The sequence below is a fragment of the Dermacentor andersoni genome, chromosome 4, assembly GCF_023375885.2.
Source record: "Dermacentor andersoni chromosome 4, qqDerAnde1_hic_scaffold, whole genome shotgun sequence".
Taxonomy (NCBI): domain Eukaryota; kingdom Metazoa; phylum Arthropoda; class Arachnida; order Ixodida; family Ixodidae; genus Dermacentor; species Dermacentor andersoni.
In genome coordinates, this window is record NC_092817.1 from 172,235,140 (window position 1) to 172,262,955 (window position 27,816).

General features: G+C 45.3%; 1 protein-coding gene across 1 annotated transcript in view; it reads left to right on the forward strand.

Annotated features, from left to right (window-relative positions):
• The first annotated feature begins 350 nt into the window (after window positions 1-350).
• Window positions 351-27,816, forward strand: part of LOC126530694 (uncharacterized) — a 79,158-nt gene continuing 51,692 nt past the window's right edge. The window contains exon 1 of the mRNA XM_050177961.3: window positions 351-702. The gene's annotated coding sequence lies outside the window, so the exon portion shown is untranslated. The remainder of the gene's footprint in view (window positions 703-27,816) is intronic.

Below are 27,816 nucleotides of genomic sequence, written 5' to 3' on the forward strand. Positions count from 1 at the left end.
CGTAACGCCATGTCATATTAACATTTACGATGCGTCAATTCCTGTGACACTCCTGACGTAATATTCCTTCAGCAAATCAACAAGCTGACGTGGCGGCTATCTCGGACCGCCACTACATATACGGCTAAATGGCAGGTGCGCTAAACGGTCTTCTGCACGCTACCGCTGTCTTTGTTTTTTAAGCGCTAACACCGCTCTATAGCTGCCAAGGAACAAAAAAATGTTTTACTAGAAGAAGCCCACAGCTCACGTCACGTTTAGTGATCTTGATGAAAGCGCAAAAAAAAAGTGTTTTGCAACACATGTCGACAATTCGTAGTGCTTTAGCAGGAACTACATCAAGCTCCTCAAGCATGTGGTTATTTTAGCATAAAAAAGTATTAATACTATTACGTAACACGGTAACAGCTTTACAGCAGCAATACGAATTATGCTTGTGATTTTGACAACAAGAATTGCCCTTACATGATTGTCACGCAAATGTTTTCGTTAGCGGCCACTGGAACTTGGAAAGTCAGTTAAATCCAAGACTAGCGGCATTCCCTTAGGCCGATGGGTGTTTACGGTTATTTTAGTCTTGAATAGCGCTGCGATTGTAGAGTGGTGCTTCGTCGTCCGGCCGCATCGGATAGCTACGCAGGATCTGGCGCGGATTCTCGGCACGACGTATCAAGAAATTCGCGCTCTCATCATCCTCAAGAGGTAAGCCGAATGTCTCGTAATTCTGAGAAGCAGGCAGAATATTCCGTAGACTTAATCTGCGGGCGCTTGCTTCGTTGCAAGTATGCTACAGCATATGTTATGTTTCTTGGTTTGAAGCGTAACATGCCTAGCGACAGCGGTCTTTTTTCTTTGTCAAGAAAAAGAGAGTGACGGTTTTAGCCGAAGGGTAGCCGAAGTTATGTTTACATTCTTACTGAGACCCATTAATTTACATTTGGTACAAATGACCATGTAAGCGACACGTAAGATGAAATGCACGTCCTGGTAAAGTACGGCACAGCAACTTGCCCCGCGAGAACTTATCGACATCCAGCAAGCGAATTGTTGGGCTTTTTTTTTTTTTAGGGCTGAGAGCGCTGCCTATGGTGCCTGCACAAAACGCCCGAAATAAATTTTTCGCGTCTGCTACAAGCATCGCACCCGTAAAGAACCCCGTAGCGATTTGTCTGTTACCGTTACGGCTGCTCTGTGAGGCGCAATTAGGGCCAGCAGCCAGTAACAGAGTTCCGACTGTAAGAGATAAAACAAAGCATTCTCATTACGGGACTTGTAGGACAGTTTCTACGTGCCTTAGTTTTTCGACTCGGTTTATGTGCAGTCTACCGCAAAAGTTTAGTGACCACGTGAGCGTACAGGTGAAGCTGCCTCTACGCGAAAATTCTGATGCACCAGCAATCGCCGAGAGAAGCTAGGCTGCAAATGCCTCTTGTTGTTGCCATATTATTTATTTTATATTTCTCTTGATTACGCGACGAATTCTTCGACAACCGTGGCGACGCGTTTCTCTCTTGAAAGCAGTATCAATGGAAATCATTTTGCTCATACCACCCACGTGCTGCTGGGCTGATATCACTTATCAGAACTCATTAAACCCCTAAGAGACCCTCGCAGGATATTCACGAGGGAGATGAAGTGTTGGAAAATGCTGGCATTCGTGAGTAATGCCAGTTGTGGCTATATAATATATTACTCTGACAATAAATCGTTAAGTAAGCTTGATATAAAGTCTCATATGCAAGCTCTGACCTAATCGCGGTGCGGAGAGAGTGCATTAATGACGGGGACGGACGAGCCAATCAATTAAAGGCGTCAAGGGCCCCTTCAATGCGTGTCCCCGCCTTCACTGCGCAGCAGCAAGGAGGAAACAATCCAGTCACCCTAGTTTGGCATGGTCTCGCGTGGTCCGTAGACATTTGCTATCTGCTGCACAAACCACTGAAGAAATAAAATCGCAGCGTGCTTTTTTTAGCAAAACGCTTTTGTCTTGCCTTGCTTTTTGGGATGCCGGGATGCCTTGATAATCCCAACGTGATGTTCTTGTTATTTTATTCGCGCACAAAGCATAATCTTGTGCTCGCCGACTACGGAAAAAGCAAATCGTCAAATATAGAGGAAAAGACAGCCGCATTTCACGGAGCTTAGTCGTCAACCGCGCATCCAGATTTACTCGGGCCTTTTTTAACTTGGCACACGTCGTCGATATCAGCTCACATTCTGCAATCAAATGAACTTCTCACTTTGTCTGACTTCTACCCGCCTAGACAATGTGCCAAATGCATACGTTATCTGTAGTTCATATTGCTTTGATTTGCGCAGGTAACACTGATCAATAAATCTTTGCATTTGGAGTGACTCGAAGCTCGTAGTACTCTGGCATCGTTTACAAATGGCCTTAGACGCAATGGAATCCTTGACGTAATATGTGCACACCACACGTATTCTGGTCTGCTCCCCGTTGCGCTTCGACGCGGACCAGTGGTCTAGTTTCAGAACATTTAAAAATTATTCCCCGAATCAGACGCTTTCGCAGTGACAAAGAACCTTGACGAAGTGCTGCACAACGCGCAGTCGCAGGAAGCCTTCGGCATCGCATCCACCACCGCGGAAGTCATCGTGGGCGTCCTGTAAAGTCGGGTTGCCGAAACACAGTAAGCGGTGCAGCACTCTGTCGCACCACTTATGTTGCAGTCTCACCAGCCAGATTGAGCAGCTCCAAGCGCATTTCTGCCGTCGCAGTCGGCGTCACCGTGAGGTTCCCCATGAAGTCCGAGGGCGACGAGGGTCGCCGCGCGTCCTACGCTTATGTTCGAGTAAAAACATGCAAGGATATCCAACGATCGCTCCTCAACCGAGAGAGGAAAGCCAGGAAGAAGCGTGCAGGCTTCCGGCGCGCTCGAGGGACCCAACGTTGCGAGGCACCGGGGCGAAAGAAGGGAGGGCAAGCGGCATTCGCTTCCGGCTGCAACAACGCATGTGGCGGTGCACGTGGCCGCGCGGCCGTATCTTGAGAGCGATCTGCGTCGGTGGCTCATAGCTTTGGGCGTACTGTGTGTTCTCGGCGCTCACTTTGCGTTGAAGCGATAGAGCACGAATGTCACTTCGCTCACTGCTGCTGCCGCGTTTCCTCACGCCAGCGTTTTGAGAGCTAGTTTCCGCGGTGATCGAGTGAGATGTTTGCTTGAGCACGTGACACCATACTTGTTAATTTATTTAGTATGCTTGCCTATGTCTGCAAGTTTATACGGCCGATGAAACTACTAATTTGCGATCGCAATCGGTCTTTTGCCTTTCGGACGAAACTGCGATTTCTTTCTTTTTCTTGGGTATGCAATAAGGCATCGTTTTATCCGATGCCAATGCCTCAGTGCATATCGTGGAGAATTGCACAGGATTTTAGCGCACTAGAACGAACGGTTCAGCAGACTTTCATGGTTGCTTTACGCACCGCTGCGTTTTTTTTTTTATATCGAATGTAGAATAATTTTGGAGGCAATGTATGTGTTCTTGCTTTACAGCGCAGCTCTTAGGCCCACGTTCCTGCAATGAGCACCGCAGCGAATGATGAAAAAGAGAACCCGTAGTGTGATATGAAAAATGCCAGCAGCTGTCACGCGCACCCACACCCAACCACTCGATGTGTCCTCATAACTGGTCTCAGCTGGACCAGTCTACTATCCTACTATCGTCAGCTCGCGTCAGTTGTCGCTCGAGCTTGTTTGGTTTGCTTGGTTTGGTCTCGTTGGCGCTTTTTTTCGATTATCATGGTTTGCGATTGTTTTGTAAACAGCTTGTTTGCGTGACGTCAATTGTCTAGTACTTTATGGAAGCCACGCAGCACGAGCGATTACAATAAAACCTTCGACGAGTGATGTTTAAAAACGAACGCGCTTGAACCACAGATGATCTTATACGATTTACGACTTTACTACAAGCCTGTCTCAAATTCTGCCTCAATATATCGCGAAATAACACTATAGAGCTGTGCTGAAATTTCATGTTAGGCAGTACCGTAATCGTCGGTGAATAGTTTTTTTCACGCAGCGTCGTTCCTCAGGATAGAGCTCAGTCTCGCGCAATATCCGTGTCAAGAATGCACTAAACGAAGTGATGATTCGCCCCAACCAAATTTTCTCTATCAAATTTAAGAGGCAGACAACGTGCGATACGAATTACAGAAAACAAACACCTACAGGTTATATGGACCGGTTTTTTGTTGACGTATCCATAATTGAAGTGGGACTTCTTTGAGCTCTCTAATGTTCTGTATTTCCAGAGCAGTATATACGGGCAAGATGCGCACACAGCGCTGTATGTCTGCATCATGTTGTTCATGTCTAATGCGCTGGGAAAACATTATATTATGCAATTCCAACTATTCTAGCGCTCAACCTGCATATCCTCTGATCATATCCACTTGCGTTTATTCTCCACCAGCACAGCCAACAAAACAGCGGCACAAAAGGCTGATAACGACCGTGTTTGCCATCCATCAAAACTATGCCGATCTAACGCACTTATGTTATTCTATGTCCAACTAAGGTTTAGCGAAATGGTAAATATATAATATAGAATTACATAAAACGGTGCACATTTCTGTTTATTTTCAACCTATACGTGTTCTGTAATCTGATGCAATATTTACGCTTAGATAGCGCGTAGGTCACAACATCAATCTTGTGAAATGTTTGCGATTATGAAGTACACTGTTCGCAAGATGTGTGCGAACATGGGAACATCAGTTCTGGAGAATTTAAACTTTGGGACGTCGGCATAGCGATCTCAAGACAACGAAGCCGATGTCCGATACTCCTGAAAGAAAGAGTAGTTATGCGAGGTGTATAGGGGCACAAAGAAGCAGGACACATTAATAATGCATGTCTAAAGCTTCTATGACATTGTGTTAGAATGGTGTATGCCCTAAGACAAATCTACGAAAGTTGAAGAAAAAGTTTGGCGCCCACTTGACTACCACGAACAAGGGTGCAAGCGAAGCTCGGGATCAGCGGCTCTTCGTTGTCGTAGCGCCTCGGCTTCTCGCTACCTCACGACGAGGTCGGCACGTCGACGACGAGCCCTTTCTCTTGCGATTTCCCGGCAACGTTCATCAAACGCCTCCTATTCTTCACCCGAACGCAGTATGGATAGCCCGCTGATGTTCCTTCTACGCAGCCTGCTCTTCGGCAAAACGAATAAAGTGGGGCCGCGCCATCTGATTGCTGGGCCTGAACTGGAGGGAAACGGCGGGCGCCGAGGCGAGTGGACACGTGATCTCACCCTTTCGATCCTCCTCCTCCGGAGGGAGGGCACGTCTGTGGTTGGCTCACGCTTTGCGCTGTGTCTACTTCTTCAGGCATATAAAGTCCCGCTTTATAGGGCCCGTATGATGAACCGACACTGTCTGCAAAGGAAGAATGTCATGAACATACGATGCAGACCGACAGTGGTTCCAAATGTTGAGGCAGATGGAAAACGTTCTTTTGAGCATTTGCAGACCTATCTCGATTCTGGAAAAGTACTAGTTTTGTAGGGAGACTTCAATTTTGTTTTCTCTGTGGTAGACCGTGTAAAATGTTTGCCAGAGTGAGATAAAAGTGCGGAGGTCTTGAATATATTTGTTCATGACCACCGCAACTCAGAAGATTTATTTATTCTTATTTATTCAAAATAGCCCCAAAGGCCCTAGTTACGAGGGTATTACATGGGGGGGGGGGGCAATCACAAGCACTGGTCATAGTTAGTACATACTAAAAAGAAGAGAGTGTAACAGAAGTAATAATAGAGTGAAACATAGGTAATATACAAGATAATTCGGTCACAATTATTACAGAGATAACATTAGTACATATTAGGAGAACATAAGGCAACTGCAATGAAAAACACCAACAAACATCGAAAACACTGTAAAAGTCCCAAAAAAGAATAATAATACGATTAGTCGACAAGTCGTGAGCGAATTAAATGTTGAAACTTAGTCAAGTCTGGTTCCGTGGCAATGACTGATGGTAAGGCGTTCCATTCAATTATTGTGCATGGTAAGAACGAATATGCATAATGGGATGACTGCCAGTTAATGCGTTTGACTTTGTATGGATGGTCACGGCTTGGAAAAATAACTGTTGGTGACTGAAAGAAATCATCGTGAAGTGATGGATGGTGATAAAGCTTATGGAAAAGTGTTAGGCGAGAAATTTTACGCCGAAGTGCTAAGTTGTCCAAGTCAGCTTTATTCTTTAACGAGGTGACACTGGTGTAACGTGAATAATCTGAAGATATAAATCGCGCAGCACGGTTCTGCAAGGCTTCGATGTTACTGATGATATAACTTTGTTCGGGATCCCAGATGGCAGATGCGTATTCTAGTTTAGGACGGATTAATGTTGTGTATGCTAGTTTTTTAACATGCATTGGGGCTTCTTTTAAGTTATGTTTAATAAGTCCGAGAGTATGATTTGGAGAGGCAAGGGTAAGATTAATATGATTATTCCATGATAAGTTTGACTGAAGATTGATCCCAGGTACTTGTAAGTAGTTGCGAGTTCCACAGGGTTGTTATCAAGGGAGTTGGTGGTTAGGATTCGTGGCCTATTGGTGAAAGATAGTTTTGGAAATATTTAATGGCATTTACCAATTAGAACACCATGCACTTATTGCGTCCAGGTCAGTTTGTAGTAGGTGGCTATCAGTGTTACTTGTTACACATCGGTAAACTACACAATCGTCTACAAATAGTCTGATTTTAGATGACACGCAACTGGGTAAATCATTAATATAAATTAGAAAGAGTAAACGACCAAGTACGCTGCCTTGCGGAACTCTAGACGTAACATCAGCATAACATGAGTTGGAATTGTTAACTGATGTAAACTGAATTCTAGATGAGAGAAAATCGGTGATCCATGCAATTATAGTAGGGTGAATGTTAAGCTGTGAAAGTTTAAGTAACAACCTATGGTGTGGAACACGGTCAAATGCCTTAGAAAAATCTAAAAATATTGCGTCAACTTGGAACCCGGCGTCTGTTAGTGCATGTATGTCGTTAATAAATCCGGCAAGTTGTGTGTCGCATGAGTAGCCCTTGCGAAAACCGTGCTGATGCTTAAAAATAATGTTATGGTCTTCAAGGAAGTTGATGACTTGACTGTGTATGATATGTTCGAGTAATTACAAATAGTGCTGGTTAAGGAGATGGGACGATAATTAAGAGGAGAAGCACGATCACCTGATTTGAAAATGGGTATTATTTTAGGAATGCGCCAGTCATTAGGAATACCACCAGTTGATAGTGACTGGGAAAATAGAGCTGTTAACATAGGACAAATACTATGTGATGTATTCTTTAAAATTTTATTGTTGAAACCTAGATGGTCGGCACTAGATGACATTTTAAGATTGTTTAGTAGAGATAAAACACGAGCCTCACTGATGTCTACCTCATGCGTTGTGATTCTCACTAATGTCTTTAAAGTTGGCAATGCGTTAACGCATTCATGAGTGAAAATAGTTACAAACGTATCATTAAGAAGTTGAGCGCAATCTGAATTGGGGATGGGAACACCAAAAGAATCAGTAAGAATGATGACAGTGGGAATTGCAGGGTTCACTACCCGCCAAAAGTGACGAGTATTATTTTTTAGCATGGATGGTAAATCATGAGAAAAAAAGTTATTGCGAGTGGATTTTAGCAATGCCTTATAAGCCTTTTCACACGCTTTGTGTTTATCATGGACACTCGCTAGACCAGTCAGCTTAGCCTGCCTGTCAAGTCTTTTCTTTTTGTTATTAAGCCGCCGAAGCTTGTTTGTAAACTATGGAGAACTGCTTTTGCAGGAAATGGATAACACAGGAATGTAGGTGTCAATGAGTGAACTGTGGGTGGCCTTAAAGAGGACCCAGTTCTGTTCAATGGAACGTGAATGAAAATCATGCAGAAATTGACCTGAAAATGTTGTTAATTCATTGTTAATTGCGTCGAAATTGGCTTTACCGTAACACCTTATTTTCTTTTTGGTAATTATTCTTTTGCTGAAGCAAAAGTTAACGCATCCAGTTATGACATCATGGTTAGCGATGCCTGCTTCATGAGTTATGTCGGATAATATATCAGGATTATTAGTTAAAACTAAGTTTAGTATATTGGCAGAAGTTTCAGTGGATCGTGTTGATTGACTAATAAGTTGGGTTAATGAAAAGTCAAGACAAGTGCTGAGAAAGTTATGTGCGGCCGCATCCGTGGCCGATACGGAGAGCGTCGACCAATCTATAATTGGAAAATTGAAATCGCCAAATATGATAATTGCCGACCTCGGAAAATGCGTGCACACCTCGCTCAGCACTCGATGATACTCTTCGGAAAACGCGTCAGACATGACGGGTGGACGGTAAAAAACGCCAATTATCACACCAAATGCAGCACCCTTCAAGGAAATCCAAATACATTCCAGAAAATAATCGATAATGATGGGTGCGACGAAGAATTCTTCCTTTATCGCGATGAGCACACCGCCCCCTCTACGCTGTTGCCTATCACATCGAAAAAACTTGAAAGTGGATTCACTCGTAAAGATGTTGTTATCGTGTATGGTGTTGTTAAGCCAGGTCTCGGTAAGTAACACTAAAGAAGCCTGGAATGAATCGATGAGCGATGAGAGTGCAATACCATTAGCGATAACACTTCTAGCGTTGGTGTATAAAAAGAAAAATTTGTTATCAGTGCTACAGTGCAATTTTACGGGTGAGCCAGTAGATGAAACTGTGCTTAATGAAACAAAAGAGGAGGAACATCATTGATCCTTGCGCCGAGAAACAAGAACAGCCTGGCCTTCATTGGCGTTCCACTAGTAAACGTCATTGTTCAAGTGCAGTTTGTTGAAAACCAGACGCACTCGATCTCCGTCTTTCTTCATAGCTCGCGAGAACTGGAGAAGTTTCCGTCGCTTTTCGCGAACTGCTTCCGAGTAATCTCGCGAGATGCTCAAGTTAGTGTTCTTCAACTTATGGCCGCGGCTCAGAACCAGTTCAACTTCCGTCTCATTGAAAAATTTGGCTATGATAGGCCGCTTCTTCTCAGATGAAAAGCGGCCCACACGATGTGCTCTCGAAATTGACGTCACGGTAAGCCCAAGTTTTTCGGTACAGAAATTACTTACGAGTTGTTCTGACTCTTCCCAAGTTTCAGACTTGGCGGAATCTGTTAAGCCATAAAAGAGAACGTTAGACTGCCTAGAGCGATTTTCGAGGTCGTCAATTTTTTCCTCTACGCCTACGAGACCGTTGTCACTGCTCGTGAGGAACTGAGCACATGGGGCCGCTGCAACTTTCTGCTCTAGATCAAGGACACGCTTTGTCAGTTTTTCTAAATCATTCTTTAACTCAACGTGCATTTGAAGCACCTTGTTCACAGATTCTTGAAGCGCAGAATTACTAGCTTCAACACGCAAGATAGAGCCAGCCACAAGGTCTAGCTTTTCCTCTTGAGCCTTGGTCATGGGTCCAGGGTTTAGCTCGACATCACCACCCAGAACAAGCAGGCACAACAGATACGATGCACAAGCGCGAACACTTTTCAAAACATGGGGTGGCCATCGATATTGGAAGTGTTGCAACAGATATTACGCGTCCGCAATTCACGCATCTTCAAAGCAGTAGGCATGCATGACTGGACAGCTGTACGTGTCTAGCAGGGGCGTAGCCAGGGGGGGGGGGCTTATGGGGCTTCAGCCTCCCCCCCCCCCCGAAGTTTTCTCGTGCTGTCATGGACCGCCGATCAAAACAACCCCTGGCGCCGGAAATCACTCTGGATTGTGTCTAGAATGTATTTTTCATGCTCGAAAAGACATTTCGGCGCGAAGATAGTGAACTCTAGCTGGATTTAGTGGCAACGCTCATGCACCTGTAGTCACATACCACAAAGCGCCCCATCCGAGCACAGTTTCAAGGGCGTTTTGATGGCGAGTGGGCTCGTTGCGGCATCTCGCGGATGCCGCGGAATCTACAGAGAGCATGGATGTCAATTCCGAAACTTCATGGGTACAAAGATCACAAACTTTTGATGCGAAAGGTGCACTGACATTTCCGAGGTCGTGCTTTAGATTTCATTAATGATAAAATTATGGGGTTTTACGTTCCAAAACCGCTTTCTGATTATGAGGCAAGCCGTAGTGGAGGACTCCAGAAATTTCGACCCCCTGGGGTTCTTTAACGTGCACCTAAATCTAAGTACACGGGTGCTTTTTTTTAGATTTTTAATTCCGGATCTTTGTAGGTTTGATGTTGTCATAAACATTTGACGCCAAAGGTGCATTGACTTTTCTAAAGTCGTACATCGAACCATACAACGAGACAAGCCAAATCAACGCACTATCAGACAAGTTGACAAAGCGTGCAGCGAGGTCCGATGAGGCGAAGCGTTTTGATGGTTTATTTGTGCCGTCATGTCACAGAAAAGAATATCAATTTTTTTTTCACCTGCGCCAAAGCATCCATGTCGAGACACTATATAAATCCAGCAAAAGTAACTACGTTCTTATTTATTTTTTCTACTTTACTTTTATTCACGAGGACACATTGAGCCTCTTCAATTTTCTTGTTCTCACTAACCGCCGGCTGCCAGAGCCAGCCACAGGTCATGCGTTTTTGAGGGCATCACCTTCATTTCGATGTTATCGCAACCTCTCCGGAAAATCTTTTGTCTCGCCAGTGTAGGATAACGAGCAGCATGCATATGGTTCTCTGTGTACCAAGCGTCTCACGTTTTCTTCGATATTTCTTTGGTAGCCACATTAAGTGCCCAAAGTAGGCCTTCTATTGTGGCCACCATTCTTTCCTTCGCGCTTTATTCATTTCGGTGCCCTCACCTCACAAAAAGAAAAAAGCTTAGGTGGGGGCATGGCGTGAGCCGACGAAGGTGGGTCAGTCTTGTGTGCGCAACGGAGAAAAGCGGGGAGGAAGCGCGCCGCATCTCAGCGAGTGGAGGGAAGGGGGGTGGGGGCTTAGGATTCTGTGATCGGTGAATCCGATTACGCAACATGTTTATTTGCCTTATTTGACGCACTATACACGGTGTTTGAGCGAACTTTAGCCAGAGTTTAAAAATATGCCGATGGACATTAAGACGACGCGACTTAATGCATTTTGGTCCCTTTGTATGCACTGTCATGCTAATTCTGTATTTTGCTTCATTTGATAGTCAAGATTAATTAACGTATTTCTGAAGCAACGAAGCTAAGAAAAAAAAAATCAAAGTAGAAAGTTGGAGAGCAGTTTGCAAAACGTTCGAATAAACATTTTCTGTCTTTCTATTAAGTATTAGTGTTTTTCAGCTTACTGCGGATGCCCGCGAAAAAAAATATACACAACGTGACATTACCGCTTCCGCGTCGTGATTTCACTGCTCCCAAGCATTCTGCGCACAAACAGCCATAGGTACGCTGTCGCTTAAGAAGCGACAGAACAGCGACACAAGCGTTGGCTCTTCAATTTAAGCTAACAATCGTTATCGCTTGCGCTGCGTAAGGCGATTGACGGACGTGAAGGTGGTAGGTGGTAGTTACAGACAGCGATAAACAAACGATCGTGCATCGGCTGTTAGAGCGCGAGCAATTTCGTGGTACCTTTTTCCAAATAGGAAAAAGCAGACATGATTCTTGTCCTAAGCGCTGTAAGCGGACTGAGACGGCAGGCTGCAAGAATATTTCAAAGCTGGCAGCGGGGTACGCGACCGAGCCCGATGACAATATTCAACACCTACGAGTCGCTGAAGGAAGCCGGCAGCTTCACAAGAAATAGGCAGAGAGCTTCAGTCATAAGTAATGAGGTTCCCTCCAACGTTTTGTCTTTCATGGCAGCTAATCCACACGCTAGCACGCGTAGCATGGCGCACAGCTCGGTGTGTCCAACTCAACTACCTGGAGGATTTTTAAAACAGCTCGACTGCAACCCAATCAGCTGCAGCTGCATCAATGCCTGGAGTCAAGGGATCTCCAAAAGACTCGACTTTGCCAATTGGATTTTGATTAAAGAGGAGCAGGATTCTGAGTTTCTCACCAAGGCACTCTGGACTAACGAGGCAAATTTTTCCCGAAGTTGCCAAGTAAATATCCACAACGAACACTATTGGAGTGTGCAAAATCCACACTGGCTAGGAATATCCCGCCACCAATATCAGTCGTCTTTTAACGTTGGATGCGCAATATATAACAGCACAGTCATTGGCCCAGTGTTCTTTAACAACACTCTGACTGGCAATAGGTATTTAAGTGAGTTCCTCAAAAGGCCGGTTGAAGACTTTTGCTGGAACATGCCACTAGCCCGGCTTGATGCCATGTGGTATCAACGCGACCGGGCCCCAGCCCACACCTGCAGTCAAGCACGAGCATGGCTTGATGTTACCTTCCCAGGGCAATGGATAGGGAGAAACGGGCCTGTCCTGTAGCCAGCAAGGTCACCCGTCCTCAACCCTCTTGACTTTTTCTTGTGGGGCTGTATTAATAATCACGTATGCACGACGGCAATGACGACTCCAGAAGCCTTGCACGAGAAGATAATTGATGTATGCCACATCATTTCACCGATGGTGCTCAAGGCAGCGACAGCAGGCCTTCTCAGATGATTCCAGTGTTGTATCGCTGCAGAAGGTGACCTCTTCGAGCACTTGCTGGGAAAGCGTATGAAAAATAAACGTAAATTCAGTGAAAGACGGCGTCTGGTCATTTAAGATACTCTTATTTTAGTATTTTCAGCTTTCTGAAAACTGAGTTTTTTTTTTATTTAGGGATGGTTCAATTTGTTTACAGCTATGCGAAGTGACGGCCTTGTTGCTTCCGGAAGCACAAGCGATAACCGCTTCGTTTGCTTATCACTAGCACGCACTGTCTCGAGGGGAGCACATCGCTGGTCCAAATGGCACGGCCAACGCCTACGTCGCTACCCTGTCACCTTTTAAGCGGCAGCGCGCCTATGGCTGTTTGTGCGTGAAATATTTGGGAGCAGTGCAATCACGACGTGCAAGCGGACATGTCACGTGGTGTTTTGTATTTCGCGGGCATCATCAGTAAGCTAAAATACCCTCATACTAAATGGATAGGTAGACAAACTGTTTATTCGGACGTTTTGCAAACCACTCTGCAACTTTCTAACTGGAATTTTTTTCCTAGCTTCGTTACTTCAGAAGTTGGTTAATTAATCTTGACTAAAATCTAATTAGGCAAAAATAAAAAAATTGCGTGACGCACTACATACAAAAGCTAGCAACATGTATTTGGTCGCGTCACCTTAGAGTGCATCGGTATATTTTTAAACTATGGCTAAATTAGCTGAGACACCCTGTATACAGTGACTTTTGCTTAGATACGTAGATTTATTGGAGACGTATACGTATATTTAAATGTCTTGTTGCGAGGTGTTGTGGACACTTGCAGTGAACTTTGTTTTCAGTGACACTTTTTTGCCCTTTATCAAGCTTTATCTTCGCATTTCTTTATTCTATCGTATCTTCGTATTTCTAATATATATTTTGCAGAACTCCTGCTTTTTATATTTGATCTCTGTTGCGACTATAATTTTGGTGCAATTACAATACACGACTGGTGACAGCTGCTCCTGCGCAATACATTGAAACGAAGGACAGCGTCATTGAGATTTTTCCCTGGCCGTTGCATATTTACAAAAATGTAAACAAGATTCTTCAATGACAAAGTTTCATTAAAATATTTGTGCTCAACTTGTTCATTTCACGGCCTTTACATTTATCATATCGAGCGGCATGCACTGCTCTGCTGATTTCGAACTGATATAGTTCTAAAGTTCGTGTGATATTTTCTTTACATGTTAAATAGATAAAAAAAACGTGGAAGCATTTATATCAGTTACTGGCACAATTTTTGGGACATACCTTAATGAAAAAAGTATATGTTTCACATGTCAGTGCGAAGCGTCATAGAATTGGTTTGCAGCATCTTTGGCAATGGCAATGCAGTTATTATTCGTGTGTTTGATCCCTCGACAAATTCTGTAAAGAGCACGCCGAGCTCCATCGTGAACCCCCCCCCCCCCCCAAACGTAATTTCTGGCTACGCCACTGGTGTCTAGTTATTGCCTCGTTTGGTAAAAAAGAAAACTGCTTTAAGTGGGAACTTTGGAAACTTAATAGGAAATTGCTGGAGGATGAGGGTTTCGTTAAAGATGTAGATGGGAAGCTATAGAAGCTACTCGCAGTACAATCTTTAAGCGTCGGTGTACAGTGGGAGGATGTTAAGGAAGTAGTAAAAAAGAAAGCGAACTAAAGAAGTAACACATTGCGGTATGAAGACAAACGAAACAAAACCTTTCCTCGAGAGCAACTTGGAGTTTCTTACGGGTATAGAATGCTCCCAACCAGGTACTTACACGAAAAAATTACCAATCATAAAAATTCAGTTGGAAAGATTGATGCAGACAAGTACACAGTGGCGGTTATTCGTGCACGGGCCGAGAAGCTGTGGACCGGGTATACGCCCACAAAACGTGAGTTATCGGATTAAAAAACCACACGCTTCTAATAAGGAAATACAACTAAGAAGCGGGCATGACGGTTCGACGTGCGGAAATGTTATCTAGCGCGTCATTGCGGATTATTTCAATGAATTGCTCGGTCTACCAAGCACCGTTATAGGGGGCTTTAAAGCAGAATTTGTCGTTAGTGCCTAAGCTGGATAATGAAGAACGCGTCTGGCACAGCAGATTTCTGTGAAAGAAATTGAGGACGCAATAGATGCACTACCTGTTGGCAAGGCACCTGGCCCTGACGGTCTAGGAGTAGGCATATTTTAAAACATTCAAAACAATCTTAGCCTAGATTCTGCTTAGTTATCGCCGAATCTTATCAGCAAAAACATAAACCACTGTGCTTCCCAACTTAGCAGATCTTTCTCATTCCAAGAACTGAGGCACTTGAAAAACGTCCGTTAATGGGGTCTTATCACCCGATAAGCCTTACAAACGTCGACTGTAATATATTTATGAAGCTATTGGCCAAACGATTGCCGGGTCTGATAACGAGGCTGGCTGGCACGCATGTGCTGCCTTCGCTAACATCGCCGATGAGCAGTACCGAGACCTATCGCTGCGAGCACCCATCGAGTGTCTGCGCTCTACACCTACCGACGCATCCGTTCGCCGATATGTCGTCCAGGGCGGCATTCTGTACCGAATGAGCTTCCTCCCTGACGGATCTGATCTTCTTCTTGTCGTGCCAAAACATCTAGGACAGACTGTGCTCTTTGAGATGCATGACGCACCCACTGTACGACATCTTGGGGTAACCCGTACGTACGACCGCGTCCGCCGCCGCTTCTATTGGCGTGGTCTTGCTCGCTCCGTCCGACGCCATGTTGCTGCCTGTGATCCCTGCCAGCGTCGGAAAACACCTCAGCTGCCACCTGCCGCCGAGCTATCGCCGAGATTGTGCGTTCCTGCACCATTCGACACAAGCTCACTATCTCATACCATGCTCGGATCCCTTTCACCATCTGGGTATCCGTCTGGCCACTGGCGCATTTAGGACAAGCCCTGTTGAAAGCCTATATGTAGAGTCAGATGAGTGGCCACTCCATCTTCAGAGAACAAACATCAGCTTAACGTATTTTCTCAAGGTTCGCTCTAATAAGGAACATCCGTGTTTCACAACCGCTAACGACTTGACGAGTGAAACACTTTTTCATAACAGACCCTCTATGAGACTTCCTTTCTCACTGCGTGCAAGAGAACTTTGCGCGGAAATGGATGTCTCAGTTCTCGAACAACGCTTAATGCCTCCAGCTAAGCTAGTACCACCCTGGGAGTGGCAGCTGATAGAGTGTGACAAATCCTTTGTAGAGGTCACTAAACCTGCGCCAGAGACACATATCAAAATGCATTTCTTGGAGCTCCAGTACAAGTATTCGTGCACAGAGTTTTACACAGACGCTTCTAAGTCGCATGCCGGGGTCCATTGGTCCATCCATCTCGGAATCCGGTGTACTGCACCCTGAAACAAGTATATTTACGGCTGAGGCCCATGCACTATTGTCGGCTGTGAAACATATCAGAAAATCAAATATTAAAAAAACAATTTTATTTACAGACTCTTAAAGTGTCGTAAAAGCCTTGAAGTCACACTGTAAACACAGAAACCCCGTAATAACTGAGCTCTATACCATTCTCTGTAGAGTGTATATGTCTAACCAGCATGTCATTATATGCTGGGTGCCCGGACATAGGGGCATTGAGGGTAACGTTCTAGCGGACCAGATGGCCACATTCATTTCATTGCATGCAGTTAGTCCTACTGCTTCAGTCCCTGTCACAGACCTGAAGCCTTTAAGAAAAAAACTGCGAAACCACTGGCAACGTATGTGGGACGCAGAAGTAAATAACAAACTGAACGTGATAAAACCACAGTTAGGTTCTTGGCCCCCCGTAACAAAATCACGGCTAACAGATGTCCTATTCTGTCGCCTGAGAATAGGACACACATTTGGCACGCATAACTTTCTACTCACTGAAAATGATCCTCCAACCTGCGGTAGATGCGGGGAGAGGCTGACCGTCCTCCACGTCCTCCTGGAGTGTCGGGCAGCCGAATCTGAAAAAAAGGAAACATTTTTCCCTAGCATACCGGCAGCACATCCCCCTACATCCCGTAATGCTACTCGGACCAGAACCTTTATTTGACACCAACGCAGTCCTAAGTTTTCTGAAAGATGTTGTCTTGCATGTTTTTAGCCCCACGTGTTCGTAGCGGGTCCTCTCTTCAGAGGATGCCGCTGTGATAGCTCTTTCGTATAGCACGCGCCTCTAGGCCCTTGTGTTTCAAGGGCTCCGGTGAGGCAGCAGTACTCCAGGTAATTTTACTATCTCGTATATCTTCTATTCTGCATCATTCTTTTACGATGGATTTTAATGTTCAAAGTATTCGTCATGAGTCATCGCCATAATTTTATAGCACATAGATTTTACGCACTTTACAGCGACAATTTTTAGGACAGTTTACAGCCAAGTCACATCTCCATAATACATCGTCAACATCACCACTTGTCATGGCGCTCTTTGGCCAAACCTGGCCCTTGCGCCATTAAACAGCACATATCATCATCATCATCATACCATGCTCCAACCAATGGCCTGACAGAGTGGTTAACCCGTACTCTTACCGATATGCTGTCCAAGTACGTTTCCAAGGACCACCACGACTGGGACATTGCCCTTCTTCGCGTCACATTTGCTTATAATTCTTCCCGGCATGAAGCCGCCGGATTTTCTCCATTTTATCTACTGTACTGTCGCGAACCGGCATTGCCCCTTGACACGGCACTTCCTCCTGCTACCATCTCAACAGGCGAGTATGCGTGCGACGCCATCGCCCTCGACGACCATGCACGCCCATTCGCGATACACAGGGCCCTACTGCGTGCTGCGCCAGGTGACACCTGTGACGTACGAAATCGCTCCTGTGCGTTCAAGCTCGTCCACTACTCTGGCATCTAGTGATGTTGTACACGTCAGTAGGCTCAAGACCTACTACACTGCTTCCGAGTCCGGCGTTTAGTCGCTCCGGGACGGTGCTTTTGCCGCCGGGGGTAGTGCTACGGAAAAGTATTTGCGATGACAAAGAGGCGAGCAAGGTGAAGACGACGACGACGATTAGAGGCTAGCGCGGGCTGTTGCCTCTTTGCCAAGTGCGGCGTATTTCCTTTTAAATATACTTGTACATAGATTTTCGACTGCGTCTTCCTATGTAACAATATTTATGAAGCTGTTGGCCAAACGATTGCCAGGTCTGATAAGGAGGCTGGTTGGCACGCATCAGACCTGTGGTATAAAGGATTGAAGCATCGCCACAAACTTACACGTAGCTCGTAATGTGCTACATGTTGTGGTGTATTTGGGCACCGAGTGACTCTAGTGCAATTAGATCTCGTTAAGGCCTTCAACCGTGTTTCCTACAATTCTCTCTTCGCCATGTTAGAGAATTCCAACGTAGGAACCGTAATAAGAGACGGTATCTGGATGGCGTATGCTAACTGCTCAACACGGGTCACTTTAAACGGGGACCGGACTGACAGCAAGTGCGGGCTTTTGTTAGGCACGAATGTCCACTGTGGCACCTGCTGTTCGCGGCCAACATTGAGCCTCTGTGCAAGGCCATTGAAAATAATGAATGTATAACTGTCATCAGGTTACAGTCAACACATGTAAGAATTTTGGCGTTTGTCGATGACATCGCCATATTTTGTTCAAATAGAGATATTATTTGTAAGGTCGTAGAGGTAGTTCAAATCTTCTGCAAATACACCAGGGCGCAAATAAATTGGGAGAACAGTTGTGGATTCTGGCATGGTGAATGGGATAAAACGCCAGACTACTTCTCTCGACTTCGGTGGTCAACCCCTGCAACAATGTATCTAGGCATGCCTCCCGTTACTTATCCCAACCAGGAGACGAACTAGAAGAAACAATGGGCGAAAGCACAGGAAAAAGGCTAAATCGTGGCAAGGGCGACATCTGTCAATGTTCTCGCGTGCCACAGTCTGTAAGCTATATCTTACCACCGCGATGTGGTATGCTGTGCTGTGCGCGTCGGGGATCAAGATCCAAGAATTCACCGTATTTTCGTAATTTTCATATGGGTGTCGACTTGAGGAAAGAACCAGCCGTACAAACTTGATCTTGCCCGTAAAGAAAGGAGACCTTGGGTTGGCACATTTATTTGTGCGACAAGTCGTGTGGTGCTTTACGTACCTTCGCGATCAGAATGATTTGTTCCTTCGCAAATCCGTGCAAGTGCTTTTATGTCGTCACATTCCTGGATTTGTACGCACGTGTGAAGCAATCCATGGTGCCGTTAAAAGTTACCTACGAGACGTCGTGCATGTGTACAGAATGTTGGATGTGTGGTTTTCAATGCAGCATCTCACCACTATTACTAGGAAAAAAACTGTATACGGGCTCAATGGACACTATGCTCCCTGTACTGATTTACCATATGTCACACCGAGGAGGCCCAGGAGATGTCATAAAAGGTTTAAAAGAATGCCTGTACACCCTTCAGTTAAAACTATTTTTCTTTATGCTACACACTAATACATTATCAGTTCTTGACAGGAAAGTACCGAGCGCAGTGTTTTCAAGAAAGGAAACGCAAGCAAGGCAGATGACGATTGTTTATGTGTCGCAAGATACGACCGAAAGGGTGTACATTTGTTGAGTGTAGTCGCGTTTAACTCCCGCCCGCATCTCTCCCGTATGTCATCTGCTCAAGCACCCGATCCAGACGCTCACACTTCGTCATTTGCCGCATATCAGTGTGTAAAAAGGTTTGTAGCTTGCCTCAGCACCGCTTCAGACTCACGAATTATGTTCGCTGAAGATCACCACGTTTGGTAAATGTTCACAGCACGAGCTGGTTACATTGCAATACGCCCGAGCTACTTCATGAGTACTATATCCACCTTATGTCTCTTCCAGAAGGGTAGCGAACCAATGATCGCGCATATTTATTCACCTAGACATTCTCTGTAATTTTCGTGTGCATATAGTGGCAAAGCGTTTCTTCGAAGAAAAAAACCCAGTGCCCTTCCATTCTGTGAAGAATGACCAGCGAAGCTGTGTATGTGGGCCCCTTAATGGCGAACTGCACCTCTGCGGTGGGTCGGCCCGGCATTTCACTATCTTCGGGATCGGCCCACGTGTTACACGTCTGCTTCACTTGCGCTGCAGATCGGTCCGGTGTTGCACTATCTTCGGGATTGGCCTACGTATGGGGAGGGCCTAATGCCTGCGTGACCTCAGCACCCGCAGGGGTGTCTGCGTCAGCAGGCGCTTGGCGTGTTGCGACACCACGTACCCGAGCACACGAGGGTTGGACCCTCTCGCGTGTAGCCGTGCACGGCTTAGCCGTGTCTGGGGGAAAAGGGGATCCTGGGGGTTCAGCCGATGCTGGGTGTTTGGACCTTTCAGACCCCCCGGCGATGCAACACACCTCTTCGGCCTCGGCTTCACATAGACGGCACCTCCAGCCTGACCCACCCAAAACCAGCGAGTCCGCAGTTACGCCATCTGCCCCCGTGGCGGTTGCAGTTAGCGATGCTCCACCAACTGAGCAGAAGGGACCATCGACCCCGAAGGTGGGCACAGCCGAGGCTGCCCCAACCCCCACGGCCCCTCCAGCGCTGGCAACAGCCGGCGCAGCCAAATCCCTCAGGGAGCCCTATTGACCTTTGGGTTGGTGGGCGCAGGGGTCTTGCCCTCCAGGCGGGACTCTCTTTGGTAACTTCTCGCTCGCAAGAGCACGTGTCCGGCGCCTCACAAAAGGCAATGGACATCACACCTATCCCCAACGGTGCGCCAAGCGCCTAAAGAGCGGCGAGGCTCCCTCGAACGCTTCAGAAAGGGCTTAACCGCGATTACAGGGCCTCGAAAGAGCTCTGTAATCTGAGGCATAACTTTAGTTTGCGTGCAGATAGCACTAGTTTACTTCCAATATGGATGCACAAATTATTCAATGGAACGTTAGAGGTCTCCCTAGAAACCTTGATGATGTGCAAGAACTCATCTACAAACCCAATTCAAAAGTGCTTTTACAGGAAATACACTTAAATTCAAAATACACAAACTTTCTTCGACAATATGTTACTTTTCGCAAAGATCGCGATGATGCAATCGCATCATCGGGCGGTGTTGCAATTGTAATTCAAAAAAGCATAGCGTGTCAACGTGTACAGCTACGAACGGCCCTTGAAGCAGTGGCGATTCGAGTTGTTCTGATAAACAAACTTATTACTATTTGCTCGTTTTATATACGCCCACATTGTAAATTGGGCAAACATTAATTTTAGTCCTTTATAGATGAATTGCCAGAACATTATGTAGTTCTTAGCGATTTCAATGCACACAACTACCTGTGGGGCGACCCTCGTATTGATGCGCGAGGTCGTCTCGTTGAATAGTTTCTTTTTTCGTCCGGTGCGTGCCTTTTGAATAAGAAGGAGCCCACATATTACTGTCTTGCAAACAGAACTTTTTCTTCAATAGATCTTACTATATTTTCCCCGTGTATACTACCCGAACTCGAATGAGAAGTTACGAAAAATCCTTACGGGAGCGACTACTTCCCCATACTGGCAAGAAAGTCTAAAGAAAATGAATATCCTCCACAAGCTCCTAGGTGGATGATAGATACAGCCGACTGGGCGAAATTTCGAACTCTCACTAGCATCTCATGGGCTGATATGTCTTCTTTAGAAATTGAGGCTGCTGTGGAGTATTTTACAGCATTCATAATAGATGCCGCATCAATATGCATATCCTAAGTAAGTGGTTTGGCATGCAAACGACGCGTACCGTGGTGGAACAACGAATGTAGGATCGCCCGTAAGAAACAGAACAAGGCGTGGGGGTTGCTACGCGCTTCTCTCACTGCAGAGAATCTCATCAACTTTAAAAGAGTAAAGTCCCAAGGCAGGCGAACCCGCCGACAGGCCGGAAGAGAAAGTTGGCAGACGTTTTCATCAGGTATCAACTCGTACACAGATGAGGCCAAAGTCCGGAACAGGGTTAATAGGATAAGGAGACAAACATACCCCCTCCCTTTGGTAAACACACAAGGCGATACCTTGCAAGACCAGGCTGATGCTCTCGGTGAACACATTTAGGGCGTATCTAGCTCCACTCACTATTCGGAGAACTTTCTTAAACATAAAGCAATAGAACTCAAGCCACTGAGTCGGAAATGCATCCCAAACGATCCTTATAATCGTCCTTTTACCATTGCTGAATTTAAAGCTGCCTTTTCATTATGTCGGAGCTCTGCACCAGGCCCCGATAAATCATGTGTGATATGCTTAAGCACCTGCACTCCGACACACAAATCACGCTACTCACACTTTTCACTACTATCTGGGCTGCTGGTAATCTCCCAGCAAAGTAGAAGGAAGCTATTGTGATCCCCGTTTTGACCGGGGTAGTTGGAGAAGTATGGGAGAGGCCTTTGCCCTGCAGTGGGCATAACCAGGCTGATGATGAGACTCTTCATTGCTTCCTAGCTACCGTTCTATAGCGCTTACGAGCTGCCTCTGAGCTTTTTGAAAAAATGATCAATCGCCGTCTCGTACATCTCCTAGAGTCCAGTAAAATGCTTGACCCACTTCAATGTGGTTTTCGGGAAGGGCGATCTACAACCGACCATCTCGTGCACATCGAAGCGAGAATTCGCGATGCCTTCGTGCTCAAACAATTTTTCTTATCGGTATTTCTGGATATGGAAAAAGCGTACGACACAACCGGGCGGTACGGAATCCTGCGCGACCTTTCCGTGCTGGGTATCCGCGGCAATATGTTAAATATTATAGAGAGCTACCTAGAAAACCATACATTTCGGGTGAAAATGGGTCCTGCACTGTCGCGTACATTCATACAGGAAACTGGGGTATTCCAGGGTGGCGTACTCAGCTGCACGCTCTTTGTCGTAAGGATGAACACGCTTCGTGCATCATTACCACTAGCTATTTTCTATTCGGTCTACGTAGACGATATACAAATAGGTTTCAAATCCTGCAACCTCACAGTCTGCGAGAGACAGGTACAGCAGGCCCTAAACAAGGTGTCCATGTGGGCAGACCAAAATGGATTTAAAATCAACCCCCACAAAAGTTCTCGTGTTCTCTTCACAAGAAAGAGAGGCCTGGTCCCCGACCCTTTTCAAGAAATGGGCGGACAACCAATTCCTTCTAACAATGAGCACAAATTTCTAGGTGTTATACTTGACTCCAAGCTTAGTTTCATTCAACACATAAAATATCTAAAAACAAAATGTCTAAAAACAATGAGCATACTTAAAGTCCTATCCCACACTACATGGGGTAGCGACAGGAAGTGCCTGTTGAATCTTTAAAGGAGTCTAGTTTGATCACTAATAGACTATGGTGCCGTAGCGTATCACTCTGCCGCCCCGAGCGCGCTAAAGATGTTAGACCCCGTTCACCATCTGGGAATCCGCGTGGACACTGGCGCATTTAGAACAAGCCCTATTGAAAGTCTGTATGTCGAGTCGGATGAGTGGTCACTCCATTTTCAGAGAACATACATCAGCTTTACCTATTTTCTGAAAGTGCGCTCTAATGAGGAACATACGTGTTTAACAACCGTTAACGACTTGACGTGTGAAACACTTTTTCGTAATAGACCCTCTTTGAGTTTACCTTTCTCACTACGCGTAAGAGAACTTAGCGAAGAAATGGACGTCCCATTTCTTGAACATCGCCTAATGCCTGCAGCTAAGCTATTACCGCCCTGGCAGTGACAGGTGATAAAATGTGACCTATCCCTTGTAGACGTCAGAAAGCAGGCTCCTGAGCTTGAAATTACCATGCATTTCCGTGAGCTTCAATTGAAGTACTCCTGTTCCGAATTTTGCACAGACGCGTCAAAGTCACATGCTGTCGTATCCCACGCTGCTCTTGTCCCTCTTTTACTCAATGTGACGTGTTGAACATGCTAACAAGTATCTTCACTGCAGCAGTCTATGCAGTACTGTATGCAGTGAAATATATAAAGAAACTGAAACTTGACAAAGCAATCATATTCACTGACTCGTTAAGTCACGTAAAAGCACTCATTTCTTCACAAAAGCATACGAATCCTGTCTTCGATGAACTCTACTCACTCTTACGCATCTATTTATCACATAGACATGTAGTAATATGCTGGGTCCCTGGCCATAGAGGAATCAACGGAAATGTGCTTGCCGACGAGATCGCCAAATCAATAGCATCGCAAGGTATTCGTTCTACTGCTGTCCCTGCCATAGACATGAAGCCTTTCCTAAGAAACAAACTGCGACGCCACTGGCAATGCTTGTGGGACGCTGAAACGAGGAATAAGCTTCACCTAATAAAGCCAAAGTTAGGTTTCTGGCACCCAACTATGAAAACGCGAAGAATAGATGTCCTATTCACTAGACTGCGAATAGGACACACATTTGGCACTCATAACTTTCACTTGACCGGTAACGAGTCTCCAACCTGGGGTAGGTGCGGCGACCGGCTGATTGTCCTCCATGTCTTCCTGGAGTGCCGGGAAGCCGAAAGAGGCAGGAGGAAACATTTCACTTTTGCATACAGCCATTGCATTCCTCTGCATGAGGGTGTGTTTCTTGGTGACGAACCGCTTTTTAAGACCGAAGCAGTCCTCGCCTTTTTGAAAGATGTTGTCCTCCATGTCACAAGCCCATTAATTTCGTAGCGCATCCTCTTTCCAGAGGATGCTGCTACGATAGTTTTCTTCGTATAGCACATGCCTCTGGGCCCTTGGATTTCAAGGGCTGAGGTGAGACAGTTGTGCTCTAGTCAATTTTAGCACCCCAAAGATTTTATATATTGCATCATCCTTTCGCTCTGCATTCAAAGGTTGACAGTACACGTCAATAGTCATTCCCATAATTTTACTAAGCGTAGATTTTATGGACTTTACATTTTAGGCCCTTTACAGCCACGTCACACTAAGATCACAGAACACATCAGTCTACTGCGAACTCATTAACACTAGCATGGCGCTCTTTGGCCACACCTCGCCCTTGCGCCATTAAACATCAAATATCCATCCATCAACCCTTCACACACTTTCTCTGACAATATGCCCTCTATCGCAAAGACCGCAACGATGCCCTTGCCTAGTCGGGCGGTGTGGCGATAATGGCGGATAATGGTGTCGCCTGCCAGAATTTGAAGCTCCAAACTACCTTTGAGGCAGTTGCAATCACAGCCGTGTTGCTTGATAAGCTACTCACCGTTAGTTCTCTATACATTCTTCCTAGTTATCAACTTTCCAAACAGGAATTCGAGAGCTTTACCACAGCTTTCCGAACCCTACATTGTAGTCAACAATTTTAATACACATAACATCATCTGGGGAGACCCTCGATGTGATGCGAGAGGTCGATTATTAGAGAAGTTCTTCTCCACAAGCGCTTGCTTACTAAATAAGAAAGAGCCCGCATTCTACAGCGTGGCAAAAAAACGTTTCCATTTATAGATTTAATCACTGCATCAAGTGCACTTGTGCCATACCTGGACTGGAACGTGATCAGAAATCCATACGGAAGTGGCAATTCCCCAATTGCCTTAAAGTTAAGAAAAAGCGGTGAATGTTCTCCAATTCTGTCCCACTGGAACGTCCACTACGCCGACTGAAAACGGCACAGAAAGCTGACATATATGACCTGGGAGGACATCTTTAGTCGCCTTATCGATGATATATTTCGATGATGATGATGAAATATGATGTCATATTTGACAGAGTTTATGACTGATGCTGCAACAACATGCATCCTTGAAACGAACTGATCGCCCTCTAAACGCCGTATTCTCTGGTGGAAGGAGGAGCGGAAGGAAGCCCTCAAAAATCAAAATAAGGCTTGGAGTCACCTTAGCAAATCCAACTACCAATAACTTGATAAGCTTCAAGAAAATAAAGTCCGAAGGTGAAAAAACCGGCCGCCGTGCCAAAAGAGAAAGCTGGCAAAAAATGACAATGGAAATTCCACTGTGACTGACTGTGAATTACTGTTACTGTTTTCTCTCCCTATCTGTTCTTCCCTTTTCCCGTCCCAAATTGTAGGGTGGCCAATCGGGCAGGTCCTTCGTTAACATTCCTGCCTTTCCCTCTTCGTTTCTCTCTGCCAAAAATACATAACTAGCATTATATCATATTCAGAATAAAGAAAAGCGTGGAACAGGGAAAACATAATAAAACGCCGCGAAACGCATCCTCTGCCATTAATAAACACACAAGGTGACACACATATTGACCAAGCTGATTCTATAGGGGCACGTTTTGAAAAGATTTCTAGCTCGTCCCAATACTCAGACACATTTATGAGATACCGGCAACAAGCGGAGTAATTGCCTCTGGATCCGAAAGGAAATAGAAATAAGCTGCACAACTGTCGGTACAACATGTAGGAATTTCAGGATGCACTTAACGGTTGGAACAAGTCCGCCTCAGAAAGCAATAGAATAGTGTATGAAATTATCGCACCTACACCCTGAATGCCACAAAACACTACTGTCACTCTCCTACTCCGTGTTCTCTGCCGGCTGCATTCCGTCCACCTGGAAAGAAGCAATAATAAACTTCGGTCAACAGTTATAGGCCTATAGCCTTGTCAAACAGTTTACATTGATAACTTGTCAACTAGGTTAACCGGTGCCTCCTTCATTTTCTTAAAGTAACAGACTACTAGACCCACTACAGTGTGGTTTAAGGAAATGTAGATCCACAACTAATCACCTTGTCCGCTTTGAGAGGAATGTTCGCGATGCTTTTGTGCATAAGCAGTTCTTTCTGTTGGTATTTTTTGATATGAAGGCACATGAGAGCACGTGGCGTTTCGGAATTCTCCTTGACCTTGCTAAAATGGGAGTCCCAGGCGATTTGCTGAATTTCATACAAATTTACCGGTCTAACGGCACGTTCTGTGTTAGAGTCGGTGATGTGCTATCTCGTCTAATTACACAGGAAGCAGGTGTACCACAAGGTGGTGTGCTTAGCTGCACTCTATTTGTTGCAAAATGAACTCGCTCCGTAATATCATACCATGTACAGTATGTTTTATTATGTGTATGGGGATTACGTACAAATATGTTTTTTAAATCGTGTAGCATTTCGATCTGTGAGCGACATGTGCAGCTTGGGCTTAACAAATTGAACAAATTGTGTATGTGGGCTGGCGAGAATGGGTTTAGACTAAACCAGTAAAAAAGCATGTCTGTTCTCCTCTGGAATAAGAAGGGCGTATTACCTGACCTCTCTATTTATCTTAATCGACAAACGGTACCTGTCAGCCATGAGCATAAATTTTCGGCCTTATTTTGGACTATAAATTAACATTTATCCCCCACTTCAACTGTCTGAAAGCGAAGTGTATGAAGATAGTGAATATACTGAAGCTCTTTTCCCGCAAACCCTGGGGAAGTGACAGATGGTGCCTACATCTACAACTACAAAGGACATTTTAACTTTCTCCTACGCCCGGAGAATCAAATCAGATATTAAGCATCCATGTCAACTTACTATTCGCGACATGTCCACTTTCAGGCTGTTCCGTAACCGTCCAGCCATCCAGCCTCCTCTGTCCCTCCAGTTGTAAGCACTCTTAGAAACAACAGGAGTCCCTCGTTTATAGAATGTCCTAGTGGCTCCTACTCGGCTTCTACCGGCTTGGGAGTGGTAGAATATTCTGTGTGACATCTCTTTCATAGAAATACTGAAACGAGCACCTGAAGCTAATATATATTCACAGTTTTTTGAACTTCTGGGAAAGTGTTCCTGTGCTCAATTTTACACAGATGCTTCGAAGTCTCCTGCTGAAGTTGCTTAAGCGGCTGTAAGACCCTTATTTTCTACATCTGGGGGGTGAAATCTACACACCAGTATCTTCACAGCGGAAGCATACGCTATACTCTGGGCTGTTCAACACATAAGGCACACAAATATCGTTAAGGCTAATAAGACTCATTAACTTTAATGACCTCTAATTATCCTGCGAAAACAAAATAACTCCGTTTTGAATGAACTGTACAGCTTGTTGTGCACCGCATATCTATGCAGCCAAGTGATTGGCTTATGCTAGGTACCTGGCCGCAAAGGTATAAAAGGCAACGTAGCTTCTGACAAAAGCGCTACGTCAGTGAATTTTAGTGACACAGATAGAAATATTCCCATCTCTACCACAGACTGTCTTTTCTACGCCGTAAACTGAGGAAGCATTGGCAAGGAGAGTGGGATACACAAACATTTAATAAG